Below are 23,433 nucleotides of genomic sequence, written 5' to 3'. Positions count from 1 at the left end.
ACCCCAGCAGACTTGTGTCTGCCGGAAAGAGAGATCCAAGGTAGGCTTTAAATCTAGGATCGAGCACGGTGGCCAAAATGTAGTGCTCTGATTTCAACAGATTGACCACCCGTGAATCCTTGTTAAGCGAATTAAGGGCTCCATCCACAAGTCCCACATGCCTAGCGGAATCGCTCCGTGTTAGCTCCTCCTTCAATGTCTCCAGCTTCTTCTGCAAAAGCCTGATGAGGGGAATGACCTGACTCAGGCTGGCAGTGTCTGAACTGACTTCACGTGTGGCAAGTTCAAAGGGCAGCAGAACCTTGCACAACGTTGAAATCATTCTCCACTGCGCTTGAGACAGGTGCATTCCACCTCCTATATCGTGCTCAATTGTATAGGCTTGAATGGCCTTTTGCTGCTCCTCCAACCTCTGAAGCATATAGAGGGTTGAATTCCACCTCGTTACCACTTCTTGCTTCAGATGATGGCAGGGCAGGTTCAGTTGTTTTTGGTGGTGCTCCAGTCTTCTGTACGTGGTGCCTGTACGCCAAAAGTGTCCCGCAATTCTTCTGGCCACCGACAGCATCTCTTGCACGCCCCTGTCGTTTTTTTAAAAATTCTGCACCACCAAATTCAAGGTATGTGCAAAACATGGGACGTGCTGGAATTTGCCCATATTTAATGCACACACAATATTGCTGGCGTTGTCCGATGCCACAAATCCACAGGAGAGTCCAATTGGGGTAAGCCATTCCGCGATGATCTTCCTCAGTTGCCGTAAGAGGTTTTCAGCTGTGTGCGTATTCTGGAAACCGGTGATACAAAGCGTAGCCTGCCTAGGAAAGAGTTGGCGTTTGCGAGATGCTGCTACTGGTGCCGCCGCTGCTGTTCTTGCGGCGGGAGTCCATACATCTACCCAGTGGGCTGTCACAGTCATATAGTCCTGACCCTGCCCTGCTCCACTTGTCCACATGTCCGTGGTTAAGTGGACATTGGGTACAGCTGCATTTTTTAGGACACTGGTGACTCTTTTTCTGAGGTCTGTGTACATTTTCGGTATCGCCTGCCTAGAGAAATGGAACCTAGATGGTATTTGGTACCGGGGACACAGTACCTCCAACAAGTCTCTAGTTGGCTCTGCAGTAATGATGGATACCGGAACCACGTTTCTCACCACCCAGGATGCCAAGGCCTCAGTTATCCGCTTTGCAGTAGGATGACTGCTGTGATATTTCATCTTCCTCGCAAAGGACTGTTGGACAGTCAATTGCTTGGTGGAAGTAGTAAAAGTGGTCTTACGACTTCCCCTCTGGGATGACCATCGACTCCCAGCAGCAACAACAGCAGCGCCAGCAGCAGTAGGCGTTACACGCAAGGATGCATCGGAGGAATCCCAGGCAGGAGAGGAATCGTCAGAATTGCCAGTGACATGGCCTGCAGGACTATTGGCATTCCTGGGGAAGGAGGAAATTGACACTGAGGGAGTTGGTGGGGTGGTTTGCGTGAGCTTGGTTACAAGAGGAAGGGATTTACTGGTCAGTGGACTGCTTCCGCTGTCACCCAAAGTTTTTGAACTTGTCACTGACTTATTATGAATGCGCTGCAGGTGACGTATAAGGGAGGATGTTCCGAGGTGGTTAACGTCCTTACCCCTACTTATTACAGCTTGACAAAGGCAACACACGGCTTGACACCTGTTGTCCGCATTTCTGTTGAAATACTTCCACACCGAAGAGCTGATTTTTTTGGTATTTTCACCAGGCATGTCAGTGGCCATATTCCTCCCACGGACAACAGGTGTCTCCCCGGGTGCCTGACTTAAACAAACCACCTCACCATCAGAATCCTCCTGGTCAATTTTCTCCCCAGCGCCAGCAACACCCATATCCTCCTCATCCTGGTGTACTTCAACACTGACATCTTCAATCTGACTATCAGGAACTGGACTGCGGGTGCTCCTTCCAGCACTTGCAGGGGGCGTGCAAATGGTGGAAGGCGCATGCTCTTCACGTCCAGTGTTGGGAAGGTCAGGCATCGCAACCGACACAATTGGAGTCGGACTCTCCTTGTGGATTTGGGATTTCGAAGAACGCACAGTTCTTTGCGGTGCTACTGCTTTTGCCAGCTTGAGTCTTTTCATTTTTCTAGCGAGAGGCTGAGTGCTTCCATCCTCATGTGAAGCTGAACCACTAGCCATGAACATAGGCCAGGGCCTCAGCCGTTCCTTGCCACTCCGTGTGGTAAATGGCATATTGGCAAGTTTACGCTTCTCCTCCGACAATTTTATTTTAGGTTTTGGAGTCCTTTTTTTACTGATATTTGGTGTTTTGGATTTGACATGCTCTGTACTATGACATTGGGCATCAGCCTTGGCAGGCGACGTTGCTGGCATTTCATCGTCTCGGCCATGACTAGTGGCAGCAGCTTCAGCACGAGGTGGAAGTGGATCTTGATCTTTCCCTAATTTTGGAACCTCAACATTTTTGTTCTCCATATTTTAATAGGCACAACTAAAAGGCACCTCAGGTAAACAATGGAGATGGATGGATACTAGTATACTTATGGATGGACTGCCGAGTGCCGACACAGAGGTAGCTACAGCCGTGGACTACCGTACTGTGTCTGCTGCTAATATAGACTGGATGATAATGATATGAAATCAATATATATATGTATATATAATATCACTAGTACTGCAGCCGGACAGGTAGATATATATTTATTAGGTAATGATGACTGATGACGGACCTGCTGGACACTGTCAGCTCAGCAGCACCGCAGACTGCTACAGTAAGCTACTATAGTAGTATGTATCAAGAAGAAAGAAAAAAAAAAACCACGGGTAGGTGGTATACAATTATGGATGGACTGCCGAGTGCCGACACAGAGGTAGCTACAGCCGTGGACTACCGTACTGTGTCTGCTGCTAATATAGACTGGATGATAATGATATGAAATCAATATATATATGTATATATAATATCACTAGTACTGCAGCCGGACAGGTAGATATATATTTATTAGGTAATGATGACTGATGACGGACCTGCTGGACACTGTCAGCTCAGCAGCACCGCAGACTGCTACAGTAAGCTACTATAGTAGTATGTATCAAGAAGAAAGAAAAAAAAAAACCATGGGTAGGTGGTATACAATTATGGATGGACTGCCGAGTGCCGACACAGAGGTAGCTACAGCCGTGGACTACCGTACTGTGTCTGCTGCTAATATAGACTGGATGATAATGATATGAAATCAATATATATATGTATATATAATATCACTAGTACTGCAGCCGGACAGGTAGATATATATTTATTAGGTAATGATGACTGATGACGGACCTGCTGGACACTGTCAGCTCAGCAGCACCGCAGACTGCTACAGTAAGCTACTATAGTAGTATGTATCAAGAAGAAAGAAAAAAAAAAACCACGGGTAGGTGGTATACAATTATGGATGGACTGCCGAGTGCCGACACAGAGGTAGCTACAGCCGTGGACTAACGTACTGTGTCTGCTGCTAATATAGACTGGATGATAATGATATGAAATCAATATATATATGTATATATAATATCACTAGTACTGCAGCCGGACAGGTAGATATATATTTATTAGGTAATGATGACTGATGACGGACCTGCTGGACACTGTCAGCTCAGCAGCACCGCAGACTGCTACAGTAAGCTACTATAGTAGTATGTATCAAGAAGAAAGAAAAAAAAAACCACGGGTAGGTGGTATACAATTATGGATGGACTGCCGAGTGCCGACACAGAGGTAGCTACAGCCGTGGACTAACGTACTGTGTCTGCTGCTAATATAGACTGGATGATAATGATATGAAATCAATATATATATGTATATATAATATCACTAGTACTGCAGCCGGACAGGTAGATATATATTTATTAGGTAATGATGACTGATGACGGACCTGCTGGACACTGTCAGCTCAGCAGCACCGCAGACTGCTACAGTAAGCTACTATAGTAGTATGTATCAAGAAGAAAGGAAAAAAAAAAACCACGGGTAGGTGGTATACAATTATGGATGGACTGCCGAGTGCCGACACAGAGGTAGCTACAGCCGTGGACTAACGTACTGTGTCTGCTGCTAATATAGACTGGATGATAATGATATGAAATCAATATATATATGTATATATAATATCACTAGTACTGCAGCCGGACAGGTAGATATATATTTATTAGGTAATGATGACTGATGACGGACCTGCTGGACACTGTCAGCTCAGCAGCACCGCAGACTGCTACAGTAAGCTACTATAGTAGTATGTATCAAGAAGAAAGAAAAGAAAAAAAACACGGGTAGGTGGTATACAATTATGGATGGACTGCCGAGTGCCGACACAGAGGTAGCTACAGCCGTGGACTAACGTACTGTGTCTGCTGCTAATATAGACTGGATGATAATGATATGAAATCAATATATATATGTATATATAATATCACTAGTACTGCAGCCGGACAGGTAGATATATATTTATTAGGTAATGATGACTGATGACGGACCTGCTGGACACTGTCAGCTCAGCAGCACCGCAGACTGCTACAGTAAGCTACTATAGTAGTATGTATCAAGAAGAAAGAAAAAAAAAAACCACGGGTAGGTGGTATACAATTATGGATGGACTGCCGAGTGCCGACACAGAGGTAGCTACAGCCGTGGACTAACGTACTGTGTCTGCTGCTAATATAGACTGGATGATAATGATATGAAATCAATATATATATGTATATATAATATCACTAGTACTGCAGCCGGACAGGTAGATATATATTTATTAGGTAATGATGACTGATGACGGACCTGCTGGACACTGTCAGCTCAGCAGCACCGCAGACTGCTACAGTAAGCTACTATAGTAGTATTTATCAAGAAGAAAGAAAAAAAAAAACCACGGGTAGGTGGTATACAATTATGGATGGACTGCCGAGTGCCGACACAGAGGTAGCTACAGCCGTGGACTAACGTACTGTGTCTGCTGCTAATATAGACTGGATGATAATGATATGAAATCAATATATATATGTATATATAATATCACTAGTACTGCAGCCGGACAGGTATATATATTTATTATGTAATGACTGATGACGGACCTGCTGGACACTGTCAGCTCAGCAGCACCGCAGACTGCTACAGTAAGCTACTATAGTAGTATGTATAAAGAAGAAAAAAAAAAAAAAACACGGGTAGGTGGTATACAATTATAATATTATATATATATTAATTATATACAATTATATTTATATATATATATATATATATTAATTAAACTGGTGGTGATTATTAAACTGGTGGTCAGGTCACTGGTCACACTATCAGCAACTTGCAAGTAGTACTCCTAAGCATACAATCACAATATATATTATACTGGTGTGGCACTCTGGCAGCAAAAGTGTGCACTGTACGTTATATGTAGTATGTACTCCTGAGTCCTGAGTCCTGCTCTCAGACTCTAACTGCTCCCCACTGTCAGTGTCTCCCCCACAAGTCAGATAATACAATACAGTCACACTATCTATCACTTCACTTCAGCAAGTACTAGTAGTAGTAGTACTCCTCCTAATGCTCCCCAAAATTACTACTGTGTCTCTCTCTAGTGAGACTGTCTCACTCTCTTCTCGAATCTCTATAAACGGAGAGGACGCCAGCCACGTCCTCTCCCTATGAATCTCAATGCACGTGTGAAAAATGGCGGCGACGCGCGGCTCCTTATATAGAATCCGAGCCTCGCGAGAATCCGACAGCGTGATGATGACGTTCGGGCGCGCTCGGGTTAACCGAGCAAGGCGGGAGGATCCGAGCCTGCTCGGCCCCGTGTAAAAAACCCTGAAGTTCGGGCGGGTTCGGATTCTGAGGAACCGAACCCGCTCATCTCTACTTTTGAGATGCCTAAACAATTGTCACTATTCAATTGTGTTTGGGCACCAATGCACATCACGCATGTCGCACCCAAACAGACCAGGTTTAGCCGCCTGCAAACGGTTAAACCCGTTTAAACTGAGAACAGCTGAACCCATCTAAGGTGGTCATTCCGAGTTGTTCGCTCGTTGCCGATTTTCGCTATGCTGCGATTTGCTGCTAAATGCGCATGCGCATGGTACGCAGCGCGCATGCGCTAAGTTATTTTGCACAAAACTTAGTAGATTTGCTGTGGATCCTGCGGCGCTTTTCAGTCGCACTGCTGATCGGTGAGTGATTGACAGGAAAGGGGCGTTTCTGGGTGGCAACTGAGCGTTTTCCAGGAGTGTGCTAAAAAACGCAGGCGTGTCAGGGAAAAACGCAGGAGTGTCTGGAGAAACGGGGGAGTGGCTGGCCGAACGCAGGGCGTGTTTGTGACGTCAAACCAGTGAGAAGTTCGATAGACTTCTTGGAAAGTAGCCACTAACCCCTATTGCACACTGTAACTGAAGCCGCTGCGGCCGCTGTAATAAATCCTTTACCTACGTACTCTGTCCCCAGTTAGCGTACACAGTCCCGTACTGTGCACGCACTTTGCGTACACACGCCGGAACAGCCGTGCAGCTTACACTCAGTGCATACACACAGACCGACACGCTGAGAGCACGAGGCAGCTCTAGGTGTGGCAATTACACTATACAAACGCTCAACAGAAACTGAATGCGACACCAGTATTTGATTGTATGTTGTGGTCCAAAGCAGCAACAAGTAATAATATATTTGTAAAAGGGGGTTACAATAAGTTAAAATATAAATGGTACAACACAATACAATTCAATCACAGAGAGAGAGTCACACCCAATGATACGTACGTTTGTTCGCCTGCGCAACCCGGATCCGGTCCTCTAGTCGATCTGGCAAGATGACCTTAGAGCAAGAGAGAGAGAGTGACCGGCCCAGGTGCAAGGTTTATATACCCTTGCCCAAAATACAATACAATGGGGTTGTATGCTCTCCACCGATTGGTTGGAGAGATGGTCGTTTACAGTACAGGAGAGGTCATTGGTCAGTTTGAAGATATGGGCGATGCCTTGATCCAGGGGTGTGTACTGCTGGTCAGCTCTGGATTCCCACAGCATACCAAGTACATAATAAACACAAATATACCTTTAATCTGCCTTTGCGAATAACTATTCGATAGTGGGTGACTGAGTCAGGAGTGACGGAGATAGTGAGTGACTGAGGCAGGGGTAACAGGGAGATAGGGGGTGACTGAGGCAGGGGTAACAGGGAGATAGGGGGTGACTGAGGCAGGGGTCACAGGGAGATAGTGGGTGACTGAGGCAGGTGTGACGGGGATAATAGGTAACTGAGGCGGGGTGACAGGAAGATAGTGGGTGACTGAGGCAGGGGTGACAGGGGGATAGTGGGTGACTGAGGCATGGTGAATGGGAGATAGTGGGTGACTGAGGCAGGGCTGACAGTGGCAGGCAAGTGATGAGGAGTCACTTCACAGGGAGGGCGCCCGGGCCGGATAATTCAGGGGGCGTGGCCTAATCACGGGCTTGGCCACACTCCCTAAAAAAAACATACTAAAATATTATGCCCCTACTAGCAGATGTATGGGGAGGGGGATCACTGTGATCGCATCACCCCCTCACCCCCTACAGGCAGAGAACTACCACTGTAGCCTCCAGTCTCTCTCCACTGTCTCCAGTCCAGAGTGCATCCCAGCACATACGTCATGGTCAGCAGCGTGTGCTGGCTGCTGCCGGCTGACAGCCTCAGCTGAGGAAGGGGGAGGGAGCGGACCCCTCCAGCAAGTAAGGGCAATCCCAGCTCCACTGCGGGGAGCTCGGGGAGCGTGACGCCGGCATTGCGGTCATGCTCCCTCCCAGCAACAGAACATAAAGTGGGAGGGAGGAAGGAACTGCATGCTGCAGGAACGCCACCGAGCACCACCGGCGGCACAATGGTAAAGGGCGGGTGAGCAGGCAACAGCGCAATAGCGGAGGTGGACAGGTACAAAGCCCTGGTAGATGGCGCCCCCTATGCTGGGCTTGCCACGGCGCCCAGGACATGTGCCCTGCTCAACCCCCCCTAGTTACGCCTCTGCTGCCAGGATGCACTATTGTGCACATGCAGGGACAGAAGCTCAGGTAGGAGCCCATCCCTGCAATATGTAAAAGTAAAGTGATTGTATTAGTGATCCCTTACTGTCACATCCCATGGGCCACCGAACTTCTGCACATGTGCAGTCTGATGCCCTCACATGTGCGAGCGGTTAGTGTCAGGGAGTACTCCCAGTACTTTTTGCGATCTGTAGCCTATAGGATATTAGTTACTGTGGCCAAGCTCTGGAATGCTACAGCAATTCTGCAAGAAAGCAGCCTCCATACGTTTCTAAGGAGGATGCTTTTTGTTGTCAAAAGTGGGGGTCACAGCTGATGTTTCTGATATCTGTCGTAGTTCTCATAGACACATTTGGGGAATACGTAATATTTGTGGGCAGGCTCGGACTGGCCCACAGGGATACAGGGGAAACCACCGGTGGGCCCCACTGCACGAAGGCCCTCCTCCTCCACTAGGGATCAGGTTCCAGACTGCGCACTTGAATTATACATTATACATATGTTATATTATACTACACAGGACTATGGCTCCCAGACAATGCACTCTGTAATGGTTAGCCACACCTTTGTAGTGGCTGGCCACACCCCTTCTGGATACTGGCCACACCCCTACACATGGGCCCCTACCACTGCATTTCCCCGGTGGGCCCTTCATGCCCCAGTCTGACACTGGGTACCCCTCCCTGTAAATATTTATTGATCAACAGGCACCTATTTGTGGAATGAAAGTGGTGGTGCACTCTTCCTCACTGCAATGTTCCCGCATAAAAGCCATCCCCACCCCTTTATTTCACATCCATATATTACATTTTATTTGGCACTGCTCTAGGCCCACTTTTGTTTTATTATTATTATTATTATTATTATTATTTTATCTATATAGTATCACCAAGTGTAAGTAAAAAGTGACAGTGAAATACAAACAATTCAATATATAATGGGGAACAAATTAAACTTTGCAGGAAGATCCTTACTCTTCCACTTGTTTGCGGAAAGTTTCTGTGCAGGAAACGCTGCATCTTTATCCACAATCCCATACATTCTTGCAGAAATATAGAAACACCTGCACAAATCAAACAAGAATTGGAGCTGCACCTCAGCAATTCTGCGCTTTATAAATGAGACCCAGTTCTATTTGCACAAAGATACACGGTAAGGATTATGCTGGCATTATATAAATGAATAAGGGGTATGTAGTTATGTGACCGGTCACAAAACCGATGTCTGCATCCCGACCCCTCAAAATACTGACAGTCGGCATGCCGACTAACAGGGACTATTACGACACCCATAGAGTGGGAATAGAACCTGCGCTCGCCAATGAGCCCGCAGTGTGGCGAGCGCAGCAAGCCTGCAAGGGGCTTCGTTGCGCTCGCCCTCCCCCCACCGGCATTCTAAACCCCAGGATCCCGGCATCGGTAAGGTGAACGGTCACCCATACCAAACCCGAATAAGGAACTGAAAATACTGGATACTTGAATTTCAGGGGTGATGCACTACAATATCTGACCAATAGAGGTCAGTATAAAACCTAAAATAACACATTTTTACATTGATCTAAGAAAGCTGCATATTGTAATGTCATGAAAAATATCACAGTTGCAGCACTCTGGTACACTGTCAGTGGTAGATAATTAGGGGTCTATTCATGTAAGAGTGCAATGTTTAGGTTTTAGTTATCACTAAACATTGCATTCTTATATATAGTGTTTTTTGTTTTTTTATGTTGCTATTTGCTATTCCGATCAGGTAACCGGCTTTTTCCGGATCCTGCCTCCTTCCTGTTCTATTTTCCTTATCATGCAATTGCGGCTTTTTTTATGCACATGCGCTGTGTGTTGCTGATCTCTGACTCGGCGTCTGGTTTGCTCATCTCTGGCTTGTTGGAAGAAAGAGTACAAGCCGCAGCAGGGGGTTCTGGGAATTAAATGGTCGGAGCCAGTGTCGGACTGGGGCATGAAGGGCCCATTGGGAATGCTGTTGTAGGGGCCCACGCTTAAGGGTGTTGCCAGGCTTCAGTGGGGGCGTGGCCAGCCACCACAGTGGTTTGGCTAACCATTACAGAGTACTTGTTCTGTGACCCTTGGTAAATATATAATAAACCATATTCTTGTGAAATATAATGTAACATATGTATAATGAATAATTCAAATGCACTAGGATAGCGTCTAGAACCTGAACCCTGTAGGAGGAGAAGGGACCACAGGCAGTGGGGCTCACCGGGGGTATCCCCTGCAGGCCAGTACGACCCTGTAGGAGCTAAGCCCAGGTGAGTGACACCCTTCCCTGCCAGTTTTGTCATGGTGTTCAGACTATGCCATCCTGCGATAGTGATTCTGAACACACTGGAGATGCGGGGAACAGAGCTTTCCGTCCTTTCATAAATAGCAATCACCATTTTACACTATGGTGATGCAGTTCTGCCAAGGAGGGGGGTGCCGCTGAAGAAGTAATGAACTAGGCAGAAAAATCTCCTTTTTAACACAAAACAGGTCTTCACATGTTAAATGTCCAGAGCAGTCTATAACAAAAATGCAAAAAATTACAAAAATGTCACTGTCCATTAATACGGGATAAGGTGTTGTTGCTCAGGGGTATATAACTCCTTGGTATAACTAATTTGTGTAGTACCAAAGGGGTTAATATAGTCAGTCTGAACAGTCTTTCCATACGTGACTGTAGGTAGGGTATTTTTAGAAAGTTTGTTGTCCTCCTGATGTTGTACCAATGTTCAAACAAAGAAAATCAGTTCATGCATAAAAATATACACTGTGCTGGCTCTGCCCGACACTACCTGCTGCCCCCAGTGGTGTCGAGAGAGGGGGGGAAAGGGTACAAATTACCCGGGCCCAGGTCTGATAGAGAGGCCCAGTGAGCCCCCCTTACCTGGCAGCAGCAGCTACAGCTCTACTCCTCAGCCCAGCACATGCTGCTGTGTGCTGGCTGCAGTGTGGCCATGGAGGCACTTAAAATACCATTTTTTCAGTATTTTTTCTAAGGGTGCATAACCACGCCTCCTGTGATTAGGCCACGCCCCCTGAAAAGTACCTGGGCCCAGCCAGGCTCCATATTCTCACCATCTAACTTAGGCTGTGACGTGAGGTGAGGCAGAGCCTTTCCTGTCATACTAACGTTTGCACCAGAGTTTTAACCATATAAATATGAAAAATACAAAGAATATGTTACAAATATCTTTTTTGTATTATTCTTATCATTTGTATAGTCAAAACTATGGAGTAAGTCTATGGCAGGTGAGGCCCCTATCTTTTTCACACATCTCTGATCAAAACTCACCAAATTTCCAGGAGTTTATACTGCTGCATCTTTGCATAATACCCACAACCATGTGGACACACGGACCGCGGGCCACAAAAGCACGGTCTACATCGGCGCGGCCTGTGACAGTACCCCCACGCCCACTGTGGATGGGTCAACGAACCCTGAGAACCCAGCTTCCAAGGGAATTCCTTGAAGAAGACCTTCTTCAATCTGGGAGCATGCAGATTCTTATGCCACACCCAGAACCTCTCCTCTGGTTCATACAGCTTTCAAATCGACCAGAAACTTCAGTTGTCCACTGACTAGCCTAGAGTCCAAAATCTTCTCTACCAAAGCACAACTTTCCCAAAAGCTGGATGAACGGAAGACAGGCTTGAGGAGAGAACAATGAAAAACTTTGTTAATTCTTAAAGACCTGGGTAATTGTAGACGGAAGGCCACCGGGTTCACATGTCCAATAATTCGAAAAGGCCCAATGAACTTCGGACCTAACTTCTGTGATGCCTGTCGCAGTTTCGAGTTGACAACCAAGCCCAGTCTCCAGTCTTAAATGAACACAGTCTTCTGTGTCTATCAAATTTCCTCTTAGAGCTCAAGGCCATCTTTAAAGCCTGATTTTCCCTCCTCTAAATACCTCTCAACCTAGTTACCAACCTGGAAGAGTAACGAACATCATGAACCTAGTCAAAAGCAATAGCTTTAGGGTGATGACCAAGAACACAAAAGAAAGATGAAACCTTGGATTCAGAATGGCATGCATTATATGATGGGCAAACTCAGCCAAAGGCAAGACTTCAGACCAGTTGTTATGGCATTTGGAAATAAAACAACGCAGGTTCTGTTCCAAAAACTGGTTGACTTGTTCCATCTGTCCATCAGACTGAGGATGGTAACCGGAAGAGAGATTGACATGCATCCCCAAGCTTGACAAGAATGATTTCCAAAATCCAGCAATGAACTGGGACCCTTTATCGGACACAATGGGGGTAATTCCAAGTTGATCGCAGCAGGATTTTTGATGGCAATTGGGCAAAACCATGTGCACTGCAGGGGAGGCAGATATAACATGTGTAGAGAGAGTAAGATTTGGGTGGGTTATATTGTTTCTGTGCAGGGTAAATACTGGCTGCTTTATTTTTACACTGCAAATTAGATTGCAGATTGAACACACCACACCCAAATCTTAAGGTGTGTACACACGGTGAGATTTTTTCTTGAGATTTTGACTATATAGTCAAAATCGCAAGAAAAGTTAGTGCAAATCGCAAGGTGAAAGTCACCTTGCGATCCCGATGCGTGGCCCCGCCAGGTCGGCATCGCAAGAAAAGATAGACTGTGCAGGCAAGTCAATCCTTGCTAGATCGGTGTACTATCTAGTTCATCTCACATGTCAATGACATCTCACATAAGCCAAAATCTCACATAAGCCAAAATCGTAAGCACACATAGTCCAGATCTCAAGAAAAGTTAGTCAAAATCTGTCCTATCTGGGCTACGGGGAGTTCAAGGAAAATCGCAAGTAAAAATCGAACATAGCAAGGATCTCACCGTGTGTACACACTCTTACACAAGATTCATTTTAAATAAGCAGAAGCTCTGTGCCCCAGGCTACTGCCCAACAATCCTTGTTGTAACCCGCCACAGCACTGACATCTGTGAAATTGCTGCTATGTCCAACGGTATCCATTCACATGGTCGACCATGTTATGGTCGACAGTCATTAGGTCGACCACTATTGGTCGACATGGACACATGGTCGACACATGAAAATGGACGACACATGAAAAGGTCGACACATGAAAAGGTCGACATGCGTTTTTTAACTTTTTTTTATTTTGGGGAACTTTTCCATACTTTACGATCCACATGGACTACGATTGGAATGGTAAAGTGTGCCGAGCGGAGCGAAGGCACCATGCCCGAAGCATGGCGAGCGAAGCGAGCCATGCGAGGTGACGCGGTGCACTAATTGGGGTTCCCAGTCACTTTATGCAAAAACGACACCCAAAAAAGTTAAAAAACTCATGTCGACCTTTTCATTAGAGATGAGCGGGTTCGGTTTCTCTGAATCCGAACCCGCCAGAACTTCATGTTTTTTTTCACGGGTCCGAGCGACTCGGATCTTCCCGCCTTGCTCGGTTAACCCGAGCGCGCCCGAACGTCATCATGACGCTGTCGGATTCTCGCGAGGCTCGGATTCTATCGCGAGACTCGGATTCTATATAAGGAGCCGCGCGTCGCCGCCATTTTCACACGTGCATTGAGATTGATAGGGAGAGGACGTGGCTGGCGTCCTCTCCATTTAGATTATAAGAGACTGAGAGAGATTTACTGGAGCTGACTAGGAGGAGTACTGTTACTGTAGAAGTGTAGAGACTGAGTGGAGAGAGTTTACTAGTGAGGACAGTGCAGTTTACTTTATAATCCGTTCTCTGCCTGAAAAAAGCGATACACAGCACACAGTGACTCAGTCACATACCATATCTGTGTGCACTGCTCAGGCTCAGGCCAGTGTGCTGCATCATCTATTATCTATATATAATATTATATATATCTGTCTGACTGCTCAGCTCACACAGCTTATAATTGTGGGGGAGACTGGGGAGCACTACTGCAGTGCCAGTTATAGGTTATAGCAGGAGCCAGGAGTACATAATATATTATATAGTGAGTGACCACCAGACACACAGTGCAGTTTATTTAATATATCCGTTCTCTGCCTGAAAAAAGCGATACACACAGTGACTCAGTCAGTCACATACCATATCTGTGTGCACTGCTCAGGCTCAGGCCAGTGTGCTGCATCATCTATATATATTATATATCTGTCTGACTGCTCAGCTCACACAGCTTATAATTGTGGGGGAGACTGGGGAGCACTACTGCAGTGCCAGTTATAGGTTATAGCAGGAGCCAGGAGTACATAATATTATATTAAAATTAAACAGTGCACACTTTTGCTGCAGGAGTGCCACTGCCAGTGTGACTAGTGACCAGTGACCTGACCACCAGTATATATAATATTAGTAGTATACTATCTCTTTATCAACCAGTCTATATTAGCAGCAGACACAGTACAGTGCGGTAGTTCACGGCTGTGGCTACCTCTGTGTCGGCACTCGGCAGCCCGTCCATAATTGTATTTACCACCTAACCGTGGTTTTTTTTTCTTTCTTTATAGTCATACTAGTTACGAGTATACTATCTCTTTATCAACCAGTCTATATTAGCAGCAGACACAGTACAGTGCGGTAGTTCACGGCTGTGGCTACCTCTGTGTCGGCACTCGGCAGCCCGTCCATAATTGTATATACCACCTAACCGTGGTTTTTTTTTCTTTCTTTATACATACATACTAGTTACGAGTATACTATCTCTTTATCAACCAGTCTATATTAGCAGCAGACACAGTACAGTGCGGTAGTTCACGGCTGTGGCTACCTCTGTGTCGGCACTCGGCAGCCCGTCCATAATTGTATATACCACCTAACCGTGGTTTTTTTTTCTTTCTTTATACATACATACTAGTTACGAGTATACTATCTCTTTATCAACCAGTCTATATATTAGCAGCAGACACAGTACAGTGCGGTAGTTCACGGCTGTGGCTACCTCTGTGTCGGCACTCGGCAGCCCGTCCATAATTGTATATACCACCTAACCGTGGTTTTTTTTTCTTTCTTTATACATACATACTAGTTACGAGTATACTATCTCTTTATCAACCAGTCTATATATTAGCAGCAGACACAGTACAGTGCGGTAGTTCACGGCTGTGGCTACCTCTGTGTCGGCACTCGGCAGCCCGTCCATAATTGTATACTAGTATCCAATCCATCCATCTCCATTGTTTACCTGAGGTGCCTTTTAGTTGTGCCTATTAAAATACGGAGAACAAAAATGTTGAGGTTCCAAAATTAGGGAAAGATCAAGATCCACTTCCACCTCGTGCTGAAGCTGCTGCCACTAGTCATGGCCGAGACGATGAAATGCCAGCAACGTCGTCTGCCAAGGCCGATGCCCAATGTCATAGTACAGAGCATGTCAAATCCAAAACACCAAATATCAGTAAAAAAAGGACTCCAAAACCTAAAATAAAATTGTCGGAGGAGAAGCGTAAACTTGCCAATATGCCATTTACCACACGGAGTGGCAAGGAACGGCTGAGGCCCTGGCCTATGTTCATGGCTAGTGGTTCAGCTTCACATGAGGATGGAAGCACTCAGCCTCTCGCTAGAAAAATGAAAAGACTCAAGCTGGCAAAAGCAGCACAGCAAAGAACTGTGCATTCTTCGAAATCCCAAATCCACAAGGAGAGTCCAATTGTGTCGGTTGCGATGCCTGACCTTCCCAACACTGGACGTGAAGAGCATGCGCCTTCCACCATTTGCACGCCCCCTGCAAGTGCTGGAAGGAGCACCCGCAGTCCAGTTCCTGATAGTCAGATTGAAGATGTCAGTGTTGAAGTACACCAGGATGAGGAGGATATGGGTGTTGCTGGCGCTGGGGAGGAAATTGACCAGGAGGATTCTGATGGTGAGGTGGTTTGTTTAAGTCAGGCACCCGGGGAGACACCTGTTGTCCGTGGGAGGAATATGGCCGTTGACATGCCAGGTGAAAATACCAAAAAAATCAGCTCTTCGGTGTGGAGGTATTTCACCAGAAATGCGGACAACAGGTGTCAAGCCGTGTGTTCCCTTTGTCAAGCTGTAATAAGTAGGGGTAAGGACGTTAACCACCTCGGAACATCCTCCCTTATACGTCACCTGCAGCGCATTCATAATAAGTCAGTGACAAGTTCAAAAACTTTGGGTGACAGCGGAAGCAGTCCACTGACCAGTAAATCCCTTCCTCTTGTAACCAAGCTCACGCAAACCACCCCACCAACTCCCTCAGTGTCAATTTCCTCCTTCCCCAGGAATGCCAATAGTCCTGCAGGCCATGTCACTGGCAATTCTGACGAGTCCTCTCCTGCCTGGGATTCCTCCGATGCATCCTTGCGTGTAACGCCTACTGCTGCTGGCGCTGCTGTTGTTGCCGCTGGGAGTCGATGGTCATCCCAGAGGGGAAGTCGTAAGCCCACTTGTACTACTTCCAGTAAGCAATTGACTGTTCAACAGTCCTTTGCGAGGAAGATGAAATATCACAGCAGTCATCCTACTGCAAAGCGGATAACTGAGGCCTTGGCATCCTGGGTGGTGAGAAACGTGGTTCCGGTATCCATCATTACTGCAGAGCCAACTAGAGACTTGTTGGAGGTACTGTGTCCCCGGTACCAAATACCATCTAGGTTCCATTTCTCTAGGCAGGCGATACCGAAAATGTACACAGACCTCAGAAAAAGAGTCACCAGTGTCCTAAAAAATGCAGCTGTACCCAATGTCCACTTAACCACGGACATGTGGACAAGTGGAGCAGGGCAGGGTCAGGACTATATGACTGTGACAGCCCACTGGGTAGATGTATGGACTCCCGCCGCAAGAACAGCAGCGGCGGCACCAGTAGCAGCATCTCGCAAACGCCAACTCTTTCCTAGGCAGGCTACGCTTTGTATCACCGGTTTCCAGAATACGCACACAGCTGAAAACCTCTTACGGCAACTGAGGAAGATCATCGCGGAATGGCTTACCCCAATTGGACTCTCCTGTGGATTTGTGGCATCGGACAACGCCAGCAATATTGTGTGTGCATTAAATATGGGCAAATTCCAGCACGTCCCATGTTTTGCACATACCTTGAATTTGGTGGTGCAGAATTTTTTAAAAAACGACAGGGGCGTGCAAGAGATGCTGTCGGTGGCCAGAAAAATTGCGGGACACTTTCGGCGTACAGGCACCACGTACAGAAGACTGGAGCACCACCAAAAACTACTGAACCTGCCCTGCCATCATCTGAAGCAAGAAGTGGTAACGAGGTGGAATTCAACCCTCTATATGCTTCAGAGGTTGGAGGAGCAGCAAAAGGCCATTCAAGCCTATACAATTGAGCACGATATAGGAGGTGGAATGCACCTGTCTCAAGTGCAGTGGAGAATGATTTCAACGTTGTGCAAGGTTCTGATGCCCTTTGAACTTGCCACACGTGAAGTCAGTTCAGACACTGCCAGCCTGAGTCAGGTCATTCCCCTCATCAGGCTTTTGCAGAAGAAGCTGGAGGCATTGAAGAAGGAGCTAAAAGGGAGCGATTCCGCTAGGCATGTGGGACTTGTGGATGCAGCCCTTAATTCGCTTAACAAGGATTCACGGGTGGTCAATCTGTTGAAATCAGAGCACTACATTTTGGCCACCGTGCTCGATCCTAGATTTAAAGCCTACCTTGGATCTCTCTTTCCGGCAGACACAAGTCTGCTGGGGTGCAAAGACCTGCTGGTGACAAAATTGTCAAGTCAAGCGGAACGCGACCTGTCAACATCTCCTCCTTCACATTCTCCCGCAACTGGGGGTGCGAGGAAAAGGCTCAGAATTCCGAGCCCACCCGCTGGCGGTGATGCAGGGCAGTCTGGAGCGACTGCTGATGCTGACATCTGGTCCGGACTGAAGGACCTGACAACGATTACGGACATGTCGTCTACTGTCACTGCATATGATTCTCTCAACATTGATAGAATGGTGGAGGATTATATGAGTGACCGCATCCAAGTAGGCACGTCACACAGTCCGTACTTATACTGGCAGGAAAAAGAGGCAATTTGGAGGCCCTTGCACAAACTGGCTTTATTCTACCTAAGTTGCCCTCCCACAAGTGTGTACTCCGAAAGAGTGTTTAGTGCCGCCGCTCACCTTGTCAGCAATCGGCGTACGAGGTTACATCCAGAAAATGTGGAGAAGATGATGTTCATTAAAATGAATTATAATCAATTCCTCCGCGGAGACATTGACCAGCAGCAATTGCCTCCACAAAGTACACAGGGAGCTGAGATGGTGGATTCCAGTGGGGACGAATTGATAATCTGTGAGGAGGGGGATGTACACGGTGATATATCGGAGGGTGAAGATGAGGTGGACATCTTGCCTCTGTAGAGCCAGTTTGTGCAAGGAGAGATTAATTGCTTCTTTTTTGGGGGGGGTCCAAACCAACCCGTCATATCAGTCACAGTCGTGTGGCAGACCCTGTCACTGAAATGATGGGTTGGTTAAAGTGTGCATGTCCTGTTTTGTTTATACAACATAAGGGTGGGTGGGAGGGCCCAAGGACAATTCCATCTTGCACCTCTTTTTTCTTTTCTTTTTCTTTGCATCATGTGCTGATTGGGGAGGGTTTTTTGGAAGGGACATCCTGCGTGACACTGCAGTGCCACTCCTAGATGGGCCCGGTGTTTGTGTCGGCCACTAGGGTCGCTAATCTTACTCACACAGTCAGCTACGTCATTGCGCCTCTTTTTTTCTTTGCGTCATGTGCTGTTTGGGGAGGGTTTTTTGGAAGGGACATCCTGCGTGACACTGCAGTGCCACTCCTAGATGGGCCCGGTGTTTGTGTCGGCCACTAGGGTCGCTAATCTTACTCACACAGCTACCTCATTGCGCCTCTTTTTTTCTTTGCGTCATGTGCTGTTTGGGGAGGGTTTTTTGGAAGGGCCATCCTGCGTGACACTGCAGTGCCACTCCTAGATGGGCCCGGTGTTTGTGTCGGCCACTAGGGTCGCTAATCTTACTCACACAGCTACCTCATTGCGCCTCTTTTTTTCTTTGCGTCATGTGCTGTTTGGGGAGGGTTTTTTGGAAGGGACATCCTGCGTGACACTGCAGTGCCACTCCTAGATGGGCCCGGTGTTTGTGTCGGCCACTAGGGTCGCTTATCTTACTCACACAGCGACCTCGGTGCAAATTTTAGGACTAAAAATAATATTGTGAGGTGTGAGGTATTCAGAATAGACTGAAAATGAGTGTAAATTATGGTTTTTGAGGTTAATAATACTTTGGGATCAAAATGACCCCCAAATTCTATGATTCAAGCTGTTTTTTAGTGTTTTTTGAAAAAAACACCCGAATCCGACAAAAAAAATTCGGTGAGGTTTTGCCAAAACGCGTTCGAACCCAAAACACGGCCGCGGAACCGAACCCAAAACCAAAACACAAAACCCGAAAAATTTCAGGCGCTCATCTCTACTTTTCATATGTCGACCTTTCATGTGTCGACCATTTTCATGTGTCGACCATGTGTCCATGTCGACCATGTCAATGTCGACCAATAGTGGTCGACCTAATGACTGTCGACCATAACATGGTCGCCCATTCATACCGGAACCATGTCCAACCTGGTTACCTGGAACATGACACCTGTGACCAGTCCAGTTATACTACTTAGCTGCATATCTGAAACCAGAGAATAGAAAGCAGTAGTGTTTGTTTTTTTATTTCTTCACATTATCACAAATTTAAAAGCAAGGGCCCTCATTCCGAGTTGTTCGCTCGCTAGCTGCTTTTAGCAGCAGTGCAAACGCTAAGCCGCCGCCCTCTGGGAGTGTATCTTAGCTTAGCAGAAGTGCGAACAAAAGGATTGCAGCGCTGCTACAAAAAAATATTGTGCAGTTTCAGAGTAGCTGCAGACCTACTCCTACCTTGCGATCACTTCAGACTACTTAGGGGGTAATTCCAAGTTGATCGCAGCAGGAAATTTTTTAGCAGTTGGGCAAAACCATGTGCACTGCAGGGGAGGCAGATATAACATTTGCAGAGAGAGTTGGATTTGGGTGGGTTATTTTGTTTCTGTGCAGGGTAAATACTGGCTGCTTTATTTTTACACTGCAATTTAGATTGCAGATTGAACTCACCACACCCAAATCTATCTCTCTCTGCACATGTTATATCTGCCCCCTGCAGTGCACATGGTTTTGCCCAACTGCTAAAAAATATCCTGCTGCGATCAACTTGGAATTACCCCCTTAGTTCCTGTTTTGACGTCACAAACACGCCCTGCGTTCGGCCAGCCACACCTACGTTTTTCCAGCCACTCCTGCTTTTTTATCTGGCACGCCTTTTTTCACACACTCCCCGAAAACGGTCATTTACCACCAAGAAACACCCACTTCCTGTCAATCCCTCTGCGGCCAGCAGTACGACTGAAAAAGCGTTGCTAGAGCTTGTGTAAAACTGTATCGGCTTTTGTGAAAGTACGACGCGCGTGTGCAGTGCACCCCATACTCATGCACAGAATTGCCGATTTTTTGCCTGAACGCTGTGCTGCGAACGAAAGCATACACATCACAATATAGCCCATTTTGGAAGTTGATGGCAGGCAGGTCCGGATTAAGCCTTAGGGCACAGGTTCTCAAACTCAGTCCTCAGGACCCCACACAGTGCATGTTTTGCAGGTCTCCTCACAGAATCACAAGTGAAATAATTAGCTCCACCTGTGAACCTTTTAAAATGTGTCAGTGAGTAATTAATACACCTGTGCACCTGCTGGGTTACCTGCAAAACACACACTGTGTGGGGTCCTGAGGACCGAGTTTGAGAACCTGTGCCTTAGGGGGTCCCAGGGCACTTAAGACAGTGGAGTTCGGGGGAAGGGGGTGTGTATCATGTATCACCCAATGGATGTAAGTCATGCTGGAAATCCAATTAATCACAGAGCTGATCTTCCCATTTCTCTGAAACGGAATCCAGCGAATCAGTATCTTGTGCTTTAGCGCGCTTTTGGTCAACAGACCTTCCTCAGAAGCATAAGGTAACAGGGACCAGTGATACATGTTTTTAACACTGTTGTCTTTGTGAGTGTGCATTTGTCTATTAAATGTTTTTCTATCATATGAAGCCGAGCTGCACTATGTATATATCCCTCTGAGTTTTCAGTTTACTGAGATGTACATTGGAATTTGGATCATATGCCATCTGTGGATGATATGCAGTATTGAAGCTTACCTATGTGAGTGGAACCAAAAAATCCTCAAATGATTTTTTTATTCCCACTGGTTGCACTATGTTTGTTTGTTTTGATTTTACAGAATAATATTATCTCTAAAAAGAGAACACTACCAACATTCATTGTCTGATGATTGAAAGAAAGTAAAGGTCCATACACATGGAGCGATATTGCTGAGAGATTTTGACTATATAGTCAAAATCGCTCATAAAGTTAGTGCATATCGCTCTGTGTGTACACAGCCAGCGATAGCGATGCGCGTCCCCGCCAGGTCGCTATCACTGCTAAAAATAGACTGTGCAGGCAAGTCAATTTTGGCTAGGTCGCTGGAAAAGAAAAAGCATCCCCTTGCTTAAATGATTTAGCCAAAATCACCCATAGCCAAAATCGCTGGAAAAGTTAGTCAAAATCTCCTACTGCCAGTTCAAGGGAAAACGCTCAGTCAAAATCTCTCATAGTTAAAATCTCTCCATGTGTATGCACCTTAAGCCTTGGTCTTATATTCTTATTACACTCGGTTTATATGGTAGCGCCATGTGTGGTCACCTTTTCTTCTATTGCTTCACTTGGGGTCTTGGTGAAGGGTGGTCTTCTGGTTGCCGAATGTCGGGATCCCGGCGCACAGTATACCGGTGCCGGAATCCCGACACCTGGCATACCGACACATATTCTCCCTCATGGGGGTCCACAACCCCACTGGAGGGGCTCATTTGCGCTCGCCACGCTGTCGGTATGCCGGTGGTCGGGCTCCCGGCGCCGGTATGCTGGTCGCCGGGAGCCCAGCCGCCGGCATACCTTACTACACCCCTTGGTGAAGGCTTTATTTGAATCATACAGGCTGCCACTATATTTATGAGCGCGGTTCAAACCATCCATTCTATTTCCATTATTATTATTTTTTGCAAGTTGACAGGATGTGGAGAATAGCTCCGCCCCTGCCCCTGCTAAGCCCTGCCCCCATTTTTTTATTGGCCAGCGACCCAGCCAGTAGGGGGCATCGAGTGGTGCAAACCATCGATGGTTTGCTATAGATGGTCTAAGAACCAACGATGGTTATCACCGATGGTGTCATCTTTGGCAGCCATCAATGGACAGCCCACCGATGACCATCCCTACTGCTGACGTGTTGGTCACCCAACATAAGGTATAAATGCATTTATGCGTGAGATTGCGGTATTACTTATGAGTGGTGAGGTTTAGGTGCATGGGGACAGCCATTGGCTAATGGCTACAGCATATCTACCGCCAACAGGTGCTTTTTGTTTGTTGTTTGGGCATTTGTAATGACTTTAAGGGCTGTTTATGCTGCATCGGAGACGTTTTTAATGTTTTATTGAGGCTAAATGGAGAATGATTAATTTGCAAACAAAAGAAATGTTAATAACATAAACATAAGTGTATTTGATGTATGCCTAGCATGTGCGGCTCAGCATATGGAAGGAAATACTCTATTTGTGTATACATGTTTTACCCATTACGCACTGAACTCTGCATCCGTCAGTCTTGTATTATATTTCACACTGACCATAAAGCTTGTGCGATCTAAATGCTATCAGAATACATTTATGCATGTATTATTCCAGTGAATTGTTTTCTTGACAATGATCCCAGAAGCATGCAGCATATGAGATAGATCAGATCTCTGCAAGTACACGTGCTTATTAAATATGGAAAGGCATCTCTGCGAGGTGTATAATTTACAGGCTCCACCAATCAGAGAGAGGGGTGTGTTATTTAGTTGCCTCAGGCACACCAGCATGTGTCATAGAATAACCTTTCCCCTATATTTTCACAAAGTCATTGAAGTATCCTCTGGCACTGACTCCTTGTAACCTTTTACCTAGATATATCACAAACTAATATTAACCGCTGATACTTTTTCCATTCTTCTGTCACCTGAGATAGCTTGTGATATTTAAAAGGTGGTTTTACCATTGTCAGTGTCTTTTTATTCTAAATGCAAGCCCTACCGTAAGATAGCTTGATGCAGTGACAAAACTATAAGGTAGTCCTGAAGTTTACTTTTCCTACACAGCTGCTTTCAGTAGAACATGGTATAAACTACATGACCCCTTCCACATGACACAGAATGTCGCGCTCCTGATATTTGCACACTGTGCTATTGCAGTTACGTGTGCTGAATCAGTTAATGTTTAACATTATTATTCTCATCAGTTATTTTTTTAACCCAGGCAACTGCAATTGTAAATGTGGAAAGTTCCGAATTTTTCGTTTTGGGTGGAAGG

This window comes from Pseudophryne corroboree, chromosome 1 (genome assembly GCF_028390025.1).
Source record: "Pseudophryne corroboree isolate aPseCor3 chromosome 1, aPseCor3.hap2, whole genome shotgun sequence".
Lineage (NCBI taxonomy): Eukaryota > Metazoa > Chordata > Amphibia > Anura > Myobatrachidae > Pseudophryne > Pseudophryne corroboree.
Note: the sequence above shows the minus strand (reverse complement) of the source record.